The sequence below is a fragment of the Bubalus bubalis genome, chromosome 3 (genome assembly GCF_019923935.1).
Source record: "Bubalus bubalis isolate 160015118507 breed Murrah chromosome 3, NDDB_SH_1, whole genome shotgun sequence".
In the NCBI taxonomy this organism is placed as follows: domain Eukaryota; kingdom Metazoa; phylum Chordata; class Mammalia; order Artiodactyla; family Bovidae; genus Bubalus; species Bubalus bubalis.
The window spans coordinates 6,000,582-6,018,720 of record NC_059159.1 but is presented as its reverse complement, the minus strand read 5'-3'; the positions used below and the strand labels follow the sequence as shown (position 1 = coordinate 6,018,720).

At 51.0% G+C, this 18,139-nt stretch overlaps 1 long non-coding RNA gene across 1 annotated transcript; it reads right to left on the bottom strand.

Annotated features, from left to right (window-relative positions):
• Nucleotides 1–7,879: 7,879 nt before the first annotated feature.
• On the bottom strand, nt 7,880–11,612 carry LOC123332505. Its single transcript, XR_006640739.1, has 3 exons — nt 10,954–11,612; nt 9,794–9,920; nt 7,880–9,629 (listed from the first exon to the last, which is right to left on the bottom strand). It is a non-coding gene; the product is annotated as an uncharacterized LOC123332505 (long non-coding RNA).
• Between the last annotated feature and the right edge of the window lie 6,527 nt (nt 11,613–18,139).

Genomic DNA, 18,139 nt, shown 5'->3' with positions numbered 1-18,139 from the left:
GCGGGGCACGGGGGAAGTGAATGTCCACTGGGAAGACCAGCGTGGAGACTGGGAAGACCAGCGTGGAGGCTGGGAGGCCCCACGGGAAGTGAAAGAGGCACCGGTCTGTGAGGGTTCCTGACCAGGAGGTTTTAAGCTGGTTCTCTAGAGCCGTTAAGTTCCATGGAGAAATGTGACTTCCCTGAGAGAGGTGAAGACTGGGCTCTGAGATGGGGAGGTGGGGACAGAGTCCCTCCTGGGCTTCTCCTGACCCCCCACCTGGGCTTTGGGTCAGGATGTGGGCCGGGGTCAGGGTCTGGACCCTTCTTTGCCCTTGAGCCATCCCTCCCATCAAAGGTTTCTTCGGGCTCTCGGAAGAGTCGGAAGGCAATTGGCCGCTGCCTGGGATTTTTACCCTGTGTGTGTGTGAGTTGTTCAGTTGTGACTCTTTGTGACCCCGTGGACTGTAGCCCGCCAGGCTCCTCTGTCCATAGAATTCTCCAGGCAAGAATACTGGGGTGGGTTGCCATTCCCTTCTCCAGGGGACCTTCCCGACCCAAGGATGGCACCCAGGTCTCCTGCATTGCAGGCAGATTCTTTACTGTCTGAGCCACCAGGGAAGCCCACTCAGCTGCAAAGTAAATAAAACGAAGAGTCCTATACGGGCCCCTGAGTGCAAGGGGCCTAAGTATATGCCATAATCAGATGGCTTCACTGACCCTACCTTCCTGAGGACACATCTTTTGAGTGATGACTTAAATGAGATAGCATTTTACCCTGCTGCCCACCAGAGAGTAACTGTGGAATAAAACGTAGGTTGTGGGAATGAATTATGGTTACTGGGGGGATGGGTGGGGGGAAGAGGTAGTTAGGGAGCTTGGGATGGACATGCACACACTACTATATTTAAAATGGATAACCAACAGGGACCTCCTGAACAGCACAGGGAACTCTGCTCTATGTTATGTGGCAGCCTGGATGGGAGGGGAGTTTGGGGGAGAATAGACACATGTTTATGCATGGCTGAATCCCTTCCCTGTCCACCTGAAACTATCACAACATTGTTAATTGTTAACTGTATTGTTAATTCCAATACAAAATAAAAAGTTAAAAACGCAATGACAATAAATAGTAATGATGTGGAGTAGGCTGATGCCACTTCAGAGGCCAGGGTGTCCGGGTGGGGCTGGGTCTGTGACGGCTGCCCCAGCACGGCAAGCATTTTGGGTCCTGGCAGACGGCCTGTGGCCACGCTCTGGGTGCTGGTTGGAGGGCTGAGCTCTCTCCCCATCATTCTCCTTCCCGCCTTCATTTCCTTCCTTGGGGTTTCCAGGGAGGATGCTGGCGGGTCTCCCCATTGTTGTTGTTGTTTAGTCGCTAAGTTGTGTCTGACTCTTGCGACCCCATGAACTGTAGCCCACCAGGCAAGGATACTGGAGCAGGTTGCCATTTCCTTCTCCAGGGGATCTTCCCGACCCAGGGATTGAACTCACATCTCCTGTATTGCAAGCAGATTATTTACTGCTCAGCTACAGGGAGAGCCCATGAGTCTCCCCATGCAACCCTGTGAAAACACTCTCAGATCTGGGGTTCAGGGCAGGGAGCTGGTGGAAAGAGCCCCAGGGCACATGCAGGGGCGCGGTTAAGAGCAGGTGGGTAGATGTCAGAGGGACTTGTCACTCGGCATGCGCACACCACCGGGCAGGCAGTTAACCACTCTGAGCCTCGTGTGCTCAGTTATGAAAGGGTATTAACGACATCTCCCTGCCCGAGAATCACCCTGAAGGTTAAGTAAAACAATGCATGTCAGATGCTGAGTGCAGCGTAGGCCCTCGCACAATGTGAATTACTACAGTTCCTGCCGTGGGCAGGTCTGGGGGTGGCTCTGTTGGATGAGAGAGTCCGGGGCGCAGGGCGGGGACAACGGGAACTTGGATGCAGGTGGGCAGATTTGGGAAGGCGCTCGAGGGGACAAGGTGGGCAGTATTTCTGGCCATCAACGGGGGGTGTCCTCAGGGCTGCGTCCCCCAGGCTGTGCTCAGTCCCCCATGGACACCACATTGAGAAGACGCAAGAAACCGTGGTGGAAAGCCATCTGGTAGCAAATGGGAAAGCCCCCGGTGTCCTTGGCAGTGTTTAATAATTTAGCCTAAGCGGCTGGATGAGGGCTGACCGCAGTTCTGATATCCATTTTAATAAAGTCCTTTCCTGCCCTCCTCAAGCTCAGGATGAGCCCCGCACATCCCCGTCCACCCCAGCCTCCCATTCATGGGTGGGGTGGGCAGTGGGTACAGACACACAGGGCCTGGTTCAAGGAGAAGTCTTAGAAACGCCAGCCCCCCGGAGTTGCCAGCTGGGAGGACCTATCTGCAGGCCCTGGCTGTGTCTGGCCAGCCTCCACCGAGCTGGCTCGCAGCAGCTCCCGCAGAAACCAAAACGGCAGTAGTAATCGCTGTTTATCCTCTGCAGTTATTCTGTGGCCCGAGATGGGCTGAGGTCTTCTTTCAGATGATCTCATGCAGTTTCCACTCTCAGGTCTTGAGAGGTATACATTGGTATTATACAGAGCCAGGAAACTGGGTCTCAGAAAAGCAGTCATTTGCAAGGCTCATAAATAGTAGAATAGAGGTCCAAGCTGGAGAAGGAAATGGCAAGTATTCTTGCCTAGAGAATCCCAGGCACAGAGAAGCCTGGTGGGCTGCCGTCTATGGGGTCGCACAGAGTCCGACACAACTGAAGCGACTTAGCAGCAGCAGCAGAGGTCCAAGCTGGTGATTGAAACAAAATTCCCGTGCTTCATTATATCGACAAGATAAAGTTTCTTTCTCTGTCAAATAAGAACTGAGACTACATTTATGCAATCCTCTTTCCTTCCCTTCCCTGGTCCTGCCCTCCTTCCCTCTCTCCCTCCCATCCTCCTTTCTTTCCTTAAACATTGCTCCATGCTGGGAAAAATTGAGGGCAGGAGGAGAAGGGGGTGACAGAGGATGAGATGGTTGGATGGCATCATCAACTCAATGGGCATGAGTTTGAACAAACTCCAGGTGATAGTGAAGGACAGGGAAGCCTGGTGTGCTGCAGTTCATGAGGGTCACAAAGAGTCACTGAACAACAACAACATTGCTTTTTATTAAATTCTGCCATGGGCAGAGAGAACACATATGTCTGGGGCACCTTCCTGCCCAGGGGATGTCTTGCCTGGGACCTCCCAGGAGGAAAGGATCTGAGACGACCACCCCCCTGCCCCAGATGATCCATTTAGGGAAACCCTCTGATGTCTCCAGCCCAGAGCGGAGTGTGACAGGGTGGTCAGTGCTCAGAGAAAGTTGGGTGAAGCCCAGGAGCCCAAGACCCTCAGTAGAGTTTCAAGAGTACTATCCTTTTTTTTTTTTAATATTTCTTTTTTTGATGCGGACCATTTTTTAAGTTGTTATTGAATTTGCTACAATATTGCTTCTGTTTTATGTTTCATTTTGTTCTTTTTGGCTGAGAAGTATGTGGGACCTTGGCTCCCTGACCAGGTACTGAACCCACACCTCCTGCATTGGAAGGCAAAGTCTTAACCACTAGACCACCAGGGAAGCCCCTGCTGGCCATTCTTGCTTCTCCCCCAGGGACATGTAAATTGCAACGTGTTGCTTATCCTGGGACTCTGCAACTGTATCCACAGCAGTCAGGGGGCCGCTGTGCAGTGGGCGTTGTCTTCCCAGCTGGACCGGCCGGGCTGTTGGAACAAGCAGGAGGAGAAAAGTCCTGACCCGCTGCCTGCACTGCTGGCCCCCTCCCCCTCTATGTCCCACCCTCCTCCTTCCTGTTTTTATGGTCCCAGTGCATATGACGGAGACTGGGCATCAGAGGGCAGCAGGCCTAGGGAATAACTATAATTACCCGCAGGCAGCAAATGGCATGTCTGTCTAGTAAAACCTGCAATTTCATTGTTTCAGAAGCACCAACGTGCCAGGAAAACACATCTCCAATTGCCTTTTTTCTGCTCCACGCTGTCAGTTCCCCAGGGTCTTACAGCTGGTTGAATTTTCTTTTCCTTCTTACATACACCAGAGGGGCCATTCTTTCAGGGTCCCACGCCCACGAGATGCGGCGTTTCAGCATCAGGGGCACGGAAGCCTCGAGACTTCATCCTGTGAGGCGGGCAGACAGAGGGTTCCACACCAGGGTCCACCGGGTGCAGGGCTGCATAAGGGGGTACCTCGGCCCTGATACATCACACTGCCTGGCCCCTGGAAGGGTTTCCACAAATTGCTTTTTCAAGAAACTCTAAATGGAGATCACAGCACCTGCCTCTGAGTGTTTTCTGAGGATTAAGTGAAATAACACATGTTTGAGTGTTTGGCTGAGGGTGAGTGAGAGCCCATTGCCCACCATGGAGCCTGCAAACGCCCCCATGGGATGTCCACACAGTGAATTGCTGCTCAGCACCAAAACAGAACAAACTATAGCCCGTGAAACTGTGCGGGTATGTCTTTTTCTAAAAGGGAATTTATTGCGTTCGTTCTTTTTTTCTGAATTGGAGTTTAGTTGATATACAATACTGTGCTTCAGGTATATAGCAAAGTGGCTCGGTTTTATATGTATATACTTGGACATACGTGTGTTTAGATCCCTTCCCGTTATAGGTTGTTACAGATACCGATGGGGTTCTCTGTGCTATACAGTAAGTCCTTTTTAAAATCTGTTATACAAATAGTGATGCGTGTCTGCTAATCCCATACTGATTTACGCCTCCTCACCTCTGCCCTTGGTAACCGTACCGTGTTCTCCATGGTGCTGAGTCTGTTTCTGTTTAGTGAATAAGTTGACTCATACCATGTTTTATATTCCATATACCAGTGATGTCATATGATATTTGTCTTTCTCTGACTTACTTCATTTGTATGACAATCTCTAGATCATCCATGTTGCTGCAAATGGCATTATTTCATTCTTTTTTATGGCTGAGTAATATTCCATTCAATTCTATATATATATATATATATATATATATATATATATACACACACACACACCCCCCCCCCACATCTTCTTTATGCATAGATTCATCTTTTTTTAACTGTTTATTTTGTACTGGGGTATAGCCACTTAACAATGTTGTGGCAGTTTCAGGTGAACCGCCAAGGGACTCAGCCACACACACACGCATCCATTCTCCCCCTAACTCCCCTCCCATCCAGCTTATCACATAACATTGAACAGAGTTCCATGTGCTGCACAGTAGGGTCTTGTTGGTTATGCATGGATTCATCTTAAATGTAGCTTACTAAGTGAAAGAAACCAGACGCAAAGGTGACTCTGTCTATGATGCTGTAAAAGGCTGAGCTGTTGGGAAAGAAGAGAGAGCAGTGGTGGCCAGGGGCTGGGAGATGGAGGATAGGATGATGCAAGGGATTTGAGGATCTTTTCGACATGATGGAGCTGTGGATCAGTGAGTGTATGCATTTGTTAAAACTCCCAGAGCCATCACTTTTTAGAAGGGTCAATTTTACCATATGGAAATTATACCTTAATTAAAGGAAATGAAACAAAAAATCCCTACAGATCCTGAAATGATGAAAAACCCCAAAGAGCCTCTCTGGCCTCTGCAGGGCTTATGTGGTTGGCTGGGTCCTGATTTGTCTCATTGCCTTCTGTGTGGACACCATGGGATGCACAGGCATGTCCTGTGGATGGGGAGGAGGCCAGGACTCCGGCTCAGCTGTAACACTTCCCTGGGGAAATGTAGCCAAAGCGGAAAATTCACACCTGGATGCTTGAGTGTTGGCTAATGGGAACCCAATGGTTCATGTCCAGGAAATAACTAATGACATCAGGCTCATCGGGTTAAGAAAGCCAGAGCCCACGAGGGAGGTGGGGGAGCACGGTGGATGACATGGCTAATGTGGAATGCATGGTGGGGGTGCGGTCCCTGCCTGATGGATGGTTCAGTCAAGCGGCAAACTCATGGGCATAAAATCGCCTCTTGCGATGGGTCAGTTTCAGTCCCGGCAGGCGACAAAGGCCCTGTTACTGCCTCCATCATTAAGCAATATAGACACAGGTAATTTGCTTCACTCTTCGGAGGCGAAGTTAAATGACTCATCATTATCTTATTAATGCAATCACAGGCTGAAAATGCAGCCTGCCTGGCATTTCGCTTTGGCAGCACTTTCTGGAGGGGTCAGATGTTCACGGCCTCTCTGTCTTACTTCCTTGAAGGTTCCTTTCTCTTCCCCAAAGCTCACGGTTTGTTCCCCTGCCTCCCCGGGTCACTGGGCAGATGCTTACTTGGGATGACATTCTACAGCTGTGCACGTCAGGGTTTGGAGAAGGGGTGCGTTCAGTTGCAAGTAACAACATCCAGCTGAAAGAGACTTAAAACGGGAGGTCTTCTCTTTTCCTGACACAAGACATTGCAGTTGAGTGCTCTGGGGTTACTTCAGCTTCACGGTCACGTCAGGGTTCTGGTAGGCCTCTTGGAGTTTTTCTCAGTCTTTCCGTTTCATCAAAAGATGGCAAAAGCTGCTGCAAACCTTACCTGCTCATCTATCCAGGTGCAAAGGCCACAAGGAGGAGGAGCGAGTAAGGGCTTTCTTTGCCTCTCTGTCTCTTTGCCTCCCTCCACTCCCTTTAAAAGAGAAGGCAGAACCATTTTCCCCAGAGATCTCCAGATTTTCTCACTGACCGGGACGGGTCATGCGTTGATGTCCGAGCGGTAAGGACGTGGGGAAGTGATTCCCCGGTGATTTCAGCATCTACAGCAGGAGGCAGCTTTTGCAGGAGGAGGATGCGAGGATGGCTTTGGGGCAGATGGTGGACAGTTAGAGCACGTTGCCTCAGAACATCATCTAAGCAGCGGCTGGCGGGGGTCCGCGTTTGCCCCCAGAGCCCATCCTCTGCATCCTTAAGCCCAACTGCGGGGTCCTCCTGTGGGTGAGGTAGGGGTTTGTGAAAAGCAAGAAAGAGCACACCCCCAACCTGTCCCTGACTTTGGAGCCCAAAAACCTACTGTAAGAGAATGTTGTCCATATAGTGAAAAAAAACAAAACAGACCTCAACACTCTTAGAAACCAATGTTCCCAATAAGCCCATCCTCACAGAAACTCCCCAAATACTAATATCTTTTAAATTTCCAATGATCAGGGTGCCAGATGTTTGATACTAGGGGCTTTCTCTTTTCAGCAGGAAAATGCCCCAAGTCCAACCACGTTTTAAAAATGTATTTATTTTTAAATAAACTAGGGGGGCTACTTTCCAGCTGAGGTGCGCGGGTTTCTCCTGTTGTGGAGCACAGGCTCCAGGCACATGGGCTGCAGCAGCTGCGGCGTGTGGCCTCAGGGCCGTGGGTCCCGGGCTCCAGAGCACAGACTCAGCAGTTGCGGCAAATGGTCTTAGTCGCTCCGTGACATGTGAGGTCTTCCTGGATCAGGGATTGAACCCATGTCTCCTGCATTGGCAGGTGGATTCTTCACCACGGTGGCAGACAGGAAGCCCTCAGCGACTCTTGAGTGTCATCTTTCTCTGCTGTGTCCTAAGCCCTGTTTCCTTCCTTGGTTCGGTTTCTGGCCTCTTGCAGGGAGCCAGTCTCCCTTCTCTGCCCTCCTCACCCCATTGATTTGGAAGGTTAGAAACATACAAAATGAAACAAAACATGTGAAACTGGAGACATTACATTTTCACACTAGATGACATCAGAAGCTCTGGGCGGGGGGGCAGGGGGCGGCAAATGTCATTTCTCTCCTCTCTTAGGTGGTGGTTGTTCAGTTGCTCAGTCGTGTCCGACTCTTTGCAACCCCGTGGACTGCAGCATGCCAGGCTTCCCTGTCCATCCCTGTTTCCCAGAGTTTGCTCAAACTCATATCCATTGAGTCGGTGATGCCATCCAACCATCTCATCCTCTGTTGTCCCCTTCTCCTTTTGTCTTCAATATTCCTCAGCATCAGGGTCTTTTCCAGTGAGTTGGCTCTTCGCATCAGATGCCGAAAGGGTTGGAGCTTCAGCTTCAGCATCAGTCCTTCCAGTGAATGCTCAGAATTGGATTCCATAGGTTATCAAGTCTCAAAAGATATAGCTGGGCAGGACAGTAGCCTGCATCCAGAGGGTGTCCCCTTCTGTGTTTTCTGATCTGGCTTCTCCGACAGACAGAATTGCTGAAAGAAACGTGATAGCCCCCCTATGTGACTGTGGGAGCCTTCCTTGGACAGCAGGCCCGGCTCCTGCTACTCTTCTGGTTCCACCCCCTTGTCAACCCGGCCCCTCACCTGCTGGGGTGCTGCCTCTGGCTTCTGACACCCACCACAGCCATCAGGTTGACCGTCAACCTTAGCACTGCGGGGCCCACAGCAGCCAGACCAGCCCCCTTAGGAGCACAGTCTGCCAAGCTGTTTAGCCAAGCAGCAGGCAAGTCCTTGGAGCCTAGCACCTTGGGTCCCCTCCCTAAGAGCGCCCAGCCTCTGTGATTTTCTGATTCTGTCTTCGTTTCTCTCTGCTCTTTTCAGATTGCTTTGGTTCCTATAAGCTATGCTTGATTTGGAAGGTAAAAAGCAAGAAACAAAACTTGCAAAACCAGAAACATTAATTTTTCACGCTATACAACATCAGAAGCTTTGGACCAGGGGCCTGCAGGCGCCTCTCTCCCTCCTCTTAGGGAATGAAGCCCTGGGGCTTCCTTGAAGATTCGGAGGCTTTGCCTTGCATATTTCCGGCCTCTGACTCCCCATCAGATGAAACAGCCAAGGGTCTTATGATTAGACGGAGCAGGGAGGTGTCTCACGGGGAGGGTATGATGCTCAAGGATCATTGATCCTTGACGCATGAGCGTGACGGAGCTTTCGGCAGCTTTGAGGAAGGAAAGAAGAACAGATGGGATAAGATGGGAAGTCAGGAAAAGGAGGGGAAAAGGAGCAGATTGTTTATGTCATATTTAAGTTCTTCAGACACCTCCAAAGAAAGCACTTCTGCTCCCTACCCAGGTGATGGCAGAGAGACAAAGAAGGGTTAAGTAACTTTCTAGGAGTCACAAAGCTGGCAAGAGCCAGAGCCAGAGGATCTGAAGCCAGCGGCATGGCCCTCCAGCGCCCTGGGATCCAGGCAGGCAGTGTGGCCCCGTGGTCTGGGCCAAAAGGAGGCGAGGAGGGCTGGGTCTCCACTGTGTCTCAGCCTCCCTCCCTCAGCAGGCCTCAGTTTTCCCAACTGTGCAGAACTGGCCTGAGCTGGTTTCTGGCTGCCAGTCTCAGGGGGAGGGGGCTCCTCCCTGCTCCGTGGGGGCCATGCAGGGACGTGGCTTCTCACTGGGAATAGAGGGGGGCACTGGATTCTTCTGGTCACATGACGCAGGACTGTCAGCCTGGGGGACCAAGGCTAGCTGCACCCACTGTTCGGGCTGCAGTCACGCCTAGGAAAGCGCTGGCCAGCCATGCAGGGAGTGGGGCCTGAACCCATTCCCTGTGTTCCACATTCTTGCTTTTCTTTCTTTGCCTGGCTTCTGATTCCCCTCCTCTCTCCACGCCGCTCACCCCAAGGAAAGGGTGGGCTGCTCACGGCGGAGCGTGGAGTGAGTGCCTTTGTCTCACACAGTCTGGCTGCGTTATGTCCAGAGAGGCTTGGACCTCTAAGAAGAGTGACCACAGCTCAGACTCAGTTCCTCCTTCATCTCCCATCTAGAAAAAAGAGAAGAGACATTAGAAGTCCTAGGGAAACTCCAGTCCTGCTCAGAAAGATGAGTGTTCATGTGACAGAGGTGGTCACATGACTTGTCCCAGCTTCAGCTTTCTGTCCACCCCCTCAAATACACACACACACACACACACACACACACACACACATGCTGACTATGAGTCATCCTTGTGAAGCCTCCTTTCTGTGTGGAGGAGGTTGTCGGGCTGCCAGAAATTCCATCACTGAGTCATCTCATATTGCAGGAAACTTGTCATGATGCTCTGGCTTCCACACTAAAGGAGAAAGAATAATAACAATAACTCACATGTTGCGACTGCTGCTTAGAGGCTAGACACATGAATTTACATGGATAACCTCATGTAATTGTTCCAACTCCCTTACAAGGGTGGTTCTAATGTTATTTAGCCCCATTTTATAGATGAGAAAGGTGAGGAAGAGCCTGACATCACAGCATCAGCAAGGATCGAAGATGGGTTGTGAGCCCTGGTCTCCTGGTTCCCACTGTCTGGCTTTGCTCCCAATGCCCGTTTTCTTCTTTGAAAGCCAGAGTTGCCAACATTCAAAGCAGGTTCTCTACTTTCAGGCTGGAACATCACTCAGGGCTCTGGAGCTTCTGTTGGCACTGGAACACACACAACAGAAAATGCAGTGCACCCAATGGATCGGCTTTGCCTGAGCCTCCATCTCCCAGGTTTAGGGGTGCACCTTTGGGGAAAGATCAAAGCTGGCTCCGAGGCTCCCTTTACCCTGTCTTCACCTCCCCCTTGATGAGCTGTGCAGTGTCAGGGCTTGACTTGGCTCCACAGAGCCAATTTTAAAAAGGCATCTCACAGCGATTCAGATTTCAGAAATAAATGCTCTGCACCACTGATCAGAACGCCCGGAGTCAACAGAGCTGGTGACAACTTAAGAAATGCAGCCGATACTTAAGGCTTTCATCTTAATTATACATGTTCAAATCATAGACAGATTTTCTCCTTCTGGTCCTGAATATCAGAGCTGCCAAATCCAATTGAATCATCTTCTTTTAAATGCATTTTGCGGTATGCGTTTCGCCGTTTCCCCAATTTCCATTGTAAACGAGCACCAGAATTGTGCTGAGGGCCCTTTTCTTACAGGCTGCATTATTCAACCAGCAAATGAAGAAAGGAAAATGCTGATTGCAACGGATTAAAAAAACAGTCCCGGGCATGCTCCCGGGTTTGGCTAGGACTGACTGTGGCCAGGTCCAGGGACAACCATCTTTGTTGCAGGGTTTCTGTCCCTTTACCCCGGGGCAGAGACAGCTGGAGGACGGTTTTGTACCTTCTGGGGGAGCATCCACTCCAATGGGCTGGGCGGAAGCAGCGCCGTGGACGTCAGCAGGACGTTGTCATAGCGCCACCGCTCTCATCAACAGAGAGGCCACGGGCTTGAATTTCTGCGGTACCTTGGCTCAGATGGACTGGGAGATGCCTCATTCCCACTGAAGGATTTGGCTGTCACGAGCACTGCAGACAGGACAGCCAGTGTCCTTGTCCACCAGCTGATGCCCCTGGGTCTGCCTTCCCAGGAATCGGGCGAGGTGAGGTGAGGTGAGGTGAGGGGCTCCCCAGCTTAAGGTGACAGCAGCTGGCAGGAACCCAAAGCCTGGAATCCTACTGAGGTCTGCCTTCCACGTCTTTCTTCTTGCCCTCTTTTTGCTCAGGCGGGCACTCCCTCTGTACCAGCACACATCCTGGTTCTTTGTGCCTGCATCATACCTCTGCTTTCTCCTTTCTGATCAGTTTCTTGCTTGTTGATTTCACTTCAAGGCCAAAGTCCTTCGGGGTATCAGAGTAGGGATCATTGGACCCATTTCACAGAAGAGAAGAGTGTGCCTCTAGCTCAGACTGACCTCTGGAGCCGAGTTGTCTGCAGCTGGATCCCAAGCGTGGGCAAGTTATTTAACATCTCAGGGGGTCACGAGCATGGAGCCCTTGTAATAGGATGAGTGCCCTTGTAAAGGGGCTTCCCGGGTGGCTCAGCAGTAAAGAATCCACCTGTGATGCAGAAGATGAAGGAAACCTGGGTACGATCCCTGGATTGAGATCCCCTGGGGAAGGTCATGGCAACCCACTTCAGTATTCTTGCCTGGAGAATCTCAGGGACAGAGAAGCCTGGCAAGCTACAGTCCATAGGGTCTCAAAGAGTCGGACACGACTGAAGCAACTGAGCACGCACACCCTTGTAAAAACAGACCCAAGACAGCTGTGTTGCCCTCTTTCCACCCTGCATGGACACATCGAGAAGTCAGCCACCTACAGCCTGGAAGACAGTCTTCATCGGAACCTGATCACCTTGACACCTGATCTCAGACGTCTGGACTCCAGAACCATGAGAAATAAATGTATGCTGTTTGTAAGCCTCCCAGTCCACGGCACTTTGTCACGGCAGCCTGAGTCAACTAAAACAGTCAGTGAACATCTTTCATATGCTAGGCATCCTATGCTTTTTAATCTACAATTTTTTTTTTGGTTTGAGTCAAGGGTACCCACTTTACAGCTGAGAAAAGTGAGGCTCTGAGACATTCTTGGACTTGGAAGTCACATGGTATGTAGCAGGAGCAGGAATCTGAAGGACCAGTTCTGACTAGTTCCGTATTTAACCACTACAGGGCAGGCAGTATGTAGAGTTATATAGTTTAACTCTAGCAAAAGTTACACTGGTTCAAACCTACTAAGTTTGAACTTCTCCTAAACGGCCTCTGCTCTGTCATTCTCTCTCCATCTCCTCAGCTAAGGAAATTCCAGCCAGGGCTCAGTGTTTTAAACACTGGCACGAGGCCCTCTTTGCATTTGTATTTTTAAATTTTACAAGTGGTTTTGGGTTTCCTGGAGTGGGCCGTCAGCTGCTCAGAAGGGGTTAATTGAGCCCAGGATTGCAGTTTTTTTGAGGGATCTGTGACTTCCATCTTTCACCTGGATGGAACCATCCAGAGCCTTGCACACAGCCGGATCTCAATGTGGCCATCAAAGGATCTTAGTCCCAGCTGCCCAGACGACTGAGGGAGCCCTCTGAAACTCCCTCAGTCCTGCTTCAGAAGCAGCAGGCAAGGCCAGCTACATGTAGCGCCTAGTTCAAAATCAAAGTGCAGGGCTTCCCAGCAGCTCAGTGGTTAAGAATCCACCGGCCAATGCAAGAGATTTGAGTTCGATCCCTGGTCTTGGAAGATCCCACCTGCCAAGGAGCAACTAAGCCCGTATGCTGTAACTATTGAACCTGTGCTCTGAAGTCCGGGAGCCACAACTACTGAAGCCCATGGGCCCTAGAACCCGTGCTCAGCAACAGGAGAAGCCACTGTGACGAGAAGCCTGCACACCGGAACTAGAGAGCAGCCCGCACAGCAACGAAGACCCAGCACAGCCAAAATAATAAATGAATAAAATAAAAATAAAATAAAAATGCAGGGCTCCTTGCTCTAAGAGCAGAAGAAAAGCTTTTCCTTCCTATCAGAATATTTTTTGTCACTCTAACTATGGTGTTGGAGAAGACTCTCGAGAGTCCCTTGGACTGCAAGGAGATCCAACCAGTCCATCCCAAAGGAGATCAGTCCTGAATATTTGTTGGAAGGACTGATGCTGAAGCTGAAACTCCAATACTTTGGCCACCTGATGGGAAGAACTGACTCATTGGAAAAGACCCTGATGCTGGGAAAGGTTGAAGGTGGGAGGAGAAGGGGACAACGGAGGATGAGATGGTTGGATGGCATCACCGACTCAATGGACATGAGTTTGAGTAAGCTCTGGGAGTTGGCGATGGACAGGCCTGGTGTGCTGCAGTCCATGGAGTTGCAAAGAGTTGAAGACGACTGAGCGACTGAGCTGATCTATAGTGTTGCACTCCCTTGGTGTGGAAATACTTGTGGGGTGAGTGCTGACACTTGCTTGGGGCTCGACCCCACAGTTTGGAGCATGGGGTGCACACATGGGGTCCTGGCTCCCAGCCACCCAGGTTCCCTCCAGGGATGGGAGGGGACAAGAGAGTGGAAGACTGAGGCTCACCCCTGGGGAGGTGGGGAGGCCAAGGAGGCCCCGCCCTTGAGCCCACTCCATCATCCCATTGGACTTCACTGACAAATGGCGAATTCTAAGATAAAAGTATTAAGAATTTTAAGATGGGCGTTTCCGAGCATGGAGCCCCGGGGGACTGCACTGGTCACACACCCACGAAGCTGGTCTTGACAGCGAGTCTTAGAGCTCTTGCGCTTCTGCAGGTGCAAACATGTTAGCCCTCCTCCCTGGTCACTCACTGGCAGTTGGCATTTCTCTGCCTGGGCAAGATTCCCTGGGTGACGCCCACTGGCTCACTGCCCAGGAGATTCAGTCTCTGGTCTGTTGGAGGCGCAGCTATCTCCAGGCAACACTCCCGCCCGCCCCCCCACCCCCCATCACCACCACCCCCAACAAGGTGTCCCTCCCGGCTCCCTGGTTCTGCCCACATCTGGGACTCCTTCAGCTGGAGCATCAGCCACCGAAGCAGTGGGGGCCAGCTGGCTCTACATCCCATTTTTGTTGTATGGGGTGGGGGCGGGGGGGAGCGAGTGATGAAGGTGCTAATAAGACAGAGTGCTAATTAATTGTGGCAAGCTGTATAGCTTTACTGGTTTAATGCTGAAAGGAAAAGGCATTTACGGCTTTCTTCCTTCCACCAGCCCTCCTATACAATTATTTCATCTGCTGCAGAAAATGCACAGATCACTAACAATTGTTAAATCTGATCATCATAGGCCTGCAAGCCCCAGGCAGCCTGCTCAGCACATTCCTGGCTCCCCATCTGCACCATCAAGTTCAGGGAGCAGATGGCGGGCACGGCAAAGGGGAAGGTGACAGCCCCTATTCCTCAGGGGATGGGAGAGGACCAGACCATTCCCACAATGCACCTCTTGCTCTGACTCCTGCTTTCCCGTGCAAAATACTATTTAATTCCCCTAGTTCCTTTGTGTGTGTATTTGTTGTTTTTTTGGTCAGTTGCTAAGCTGTGCCTGACTCTTTGCGACCCCCTGGACTGCAGCACACCAGGCTTCCCTGTCCTCCACTATCTCCCGGAGTTTGCTCAGACTCATGCCCATTGAGTCAGTGATGCCATCCAACCATCTCATCCTCTGTCGTCCCCTTCTCCTCCTGCCCTCAATCTTTCCCAGCATCAGGGTCTTTTCCAATGAAAAAGACCAGGTCTTCGCATCAGATGGCCAAAGGATCGGAGCTTCAGCATCAGTCCTTCCAAGGAATATTTAGGGTTGATTTCCTTTAGGATGGACTGGTTTGATCTCCTTGCTGTCCTTAATAGAGGCCAGCAAAAGCTGTCAGTTTGGGAGAGGGTGCCTGCCAGATGTGCCTATTGTGAAGCTGTAGCCCTGCAGGTGGAGAGCAGGGGAGAAACACGCCTGCTTTCTCTCTTCATGTCTCCCATCTCCAGCCAGGGCTCCTCTTGGCTGCAGCCAGCAGACACCTGAGGACAGCTCCCGGAGTCCAAGTTGGGCGGAGTAGGTGGAAAATTGATGTGGGGGTTGATGGAGTTGGATTGGAGATAATAGATGCTTTCTCAGTGAATGGTCAGGGGCCTCAGAATGGATGGGGTGACTCAGAGAAGACTCCAAACTATGAGAGCCTCTATTTGGTGCCTGGGCAGACAGATCCAGGGTGGATGGAGCTCCGGCTTGTCTAGACCAGCACCTGTCAAACAGTACCATATATATTAATACAACCACCCCCCCCCCCCCGCCCCCAGGGATCTTATCAAACTGTACCATATATATTAATACAAATCCCTCCCCCAACCCAGGGATCTTGTTAAAATGCAGATTTTTGACTCAGCAGGTTGGAAGTGGGGTGCATTTTTTTTCTAAGAAGATTCCAGGTGATGCCTCTACAGCTGGTCCGTGGACCGCACATTGAGTAGACAGCCTAGCTAGTGCAGGCCTTCCTTCCCCCATGATCACGTGCCCCTCACAGGAGCTGGGTGGTCAGTCCTGGTCATCCATTTCCACCTGTCCTGTCCTCCCTTGCCCTTTGTCCATCTGTTTATCATTTTGGAATGCCTCTGAAATCCCTCTGTCTCTCTCCACCTCATGTGAGGATAGATAAAGGCATTACTTACCATCTGGCCAGAAATCAACTCCTCTAAGACGGCCTAACCTGGGGTAAGTGACGAAGAGAAAACTTTAATTGGCTCCAATTAACACAAACAAATTGGTTCGGCATCATTGCAATTACCAGTTTTCTCTTCTCACCCTGAATCTGTGGTTCATTTCTCAACTTGTCAAAGAAATGCCCAGAATGGAGTTTTAAAAGGCTGGTGGCCCCCTGCTGGTGTTGGTGGGCTCTGGGGGTCCGTGGCTCCCAGTTCCTTTGCGGTGCAGGGTCTGGGGTAGGCAGGGAGATGCCACTTCTGGGCCTTTGCCACGCGCCTGACTCCATGCTAGCGGGGACACAGTGACACGTTACTCGTCCCCCCGGCTCTCTGCAGAGGCGCTAGTTGCCCATGTCTAAGGAGGAGGAAATGGAAACTTGGCTGGGAGTTCTGGCAAAGCTAGACTTGGGTTTGCGACTGCTTCCAAAATTAATGGGTTTTGTTCACTCGCACATATGGCTTCCAAGTAGGACCAAGAGTAGGGAGAGAGAGACAGGGCAGCACGTTTGGGCGCTAGATTTAAGGGGGGGCTTCCTTGGTGGCTCTGCTGGTAAAGAATCCGCCTGCAACGCTGGAGACCTGGGCTTGATCCCTGGGTCGGGAAGATCCCCTGGAGAAGGGAAAGGCTACCCACTCCAGTATCCTGGCCTGGAGAATCCCATGGAGTGTGTAGTCCATGGGGTCGCAAAGAGTCAGACACTTTGTGACACTTTTAAAGTGAGTGAGTTTCATCTCACTTTAAGGGGGGGAGGTCAAAACTCGGTTACCAAGACAGATGATGTATCTATATCTATGTGTGTGTGCGCTAAGTTGCTTCAGTCGTGTCCGACTCTTTGCAACCCATGGACTGTAGCCCGCCAGGCTCCTCTGTTCATGGGATGCTCCAGGCAAGAATTCTGGAGTGGACTGCCATTTCCTTCTTCAGGGGATCTTCCTGACCCAGGTATTGAACCCACAGCTCTTATGTCTCCTGTCTTGGCAGGTGGGTTCTTTACCACTAGGGCCACCTGGGAAGCCCTATATCCATGTCTATGTCTGTATCTATATCTATTGACCACCCTGCATGGAATGTGGAGTCTTAGATCTCCAACCAGAGATCATACCCTCCCCTCCTGCAGTGGAAGTGTGGATTCTTAACCACTGGACTGCCAGGGAAGTCCCAAGATTCATAATATTTTAAACAATAAAAATTAATGCAAAATATTCATGACGAAAAAATCATCCACATTTCAAATAAGATCAGGATTTAGTAGGGCTGGGATGAGGGGCAGGAGACTGAGGCCTGGATTTAACGTTTGTGTGTTTTGTTCATTGTGGATTTTCAGATCAGGCCCATTCTACACAGGTGGGAAATCGGATTCTCCTTGTTTCAGCACCTGTAAATGAGGACACAGAGGCTTTCCTCCAAGGTGTGCAAAGAACACGGCCCCGAAGAGCAGGTCCTAAAGAAACACTCCCTCTCTTTCCTTTCCTCTTTGTGACTTTATCTTGTCCCAATCTGGTTTTCTTTCCTGCCTCAAAGATGCTTAAAACTTAGTTACCACTCATGCCTGTGAAAGCACTCTGTCTTTTTGGCGGGATCTTAGTTCACCCACCAGGAATTGAACCCAGGCCCTTAGCAGTGAAAGTACCAAGTCCTAACCACTGGCCCACCAGGGAATTCCCAAGATCATTCATCTTTTAACAAGGATGCTCCATGTATCTGATAGCGAGGCCCTCAGCAATCTTATCTCTCAGGGAGACAGGCTTGGGAGATGGACTGAGCTTTTTGAGTGCTCCCTTAAATTTCGAGCTGGAGGCTTGCTTCACTCTAGCCCTGGGTCTTCTTCAAGTGCTCAAGAAAATCTTTACCTCCCATCTTCCCACCTTCCTCGCTTCCTCCTCAGCTAGCTCACCTGGGTGGAACCTCAGGGAAGGGAGGCCCACCCCCACACTGTGCTCAGAGACTGAGGGGTCTGGGGAGGAGGGTGTGTGCAGTGGGGGAGGGGAGAGGACTGGAGTAGATGCCAGTCTCTGTTCATGTTGAGATGATCCCTTGCTTCCCCCTTCCAGACTAGAAGTTGGAATGCTTAAATGTCAGTTGTCTTTGAATGATGGAATTCTTAACAGCAGTAGAGGGCAGGGGTGGGGGGAGGCAGGAGGTGGTGGTGGAGATCCAGAACGGCCCTCTCCTCTGGTTCAGGTGACAGGCAGTGGCAGGGGCCCCGGAGGTCTACCATGCTCCTGGCACCGGGTGAGAGAAAAGTGTAGGATGGCATGGCCTGTCTGGATCCCTCTGCCCTCCTGGGCATAGACCTGCCGTGTTGTAGGTAGGTCACCTGGCCTTGCTCTTTCCCACTTG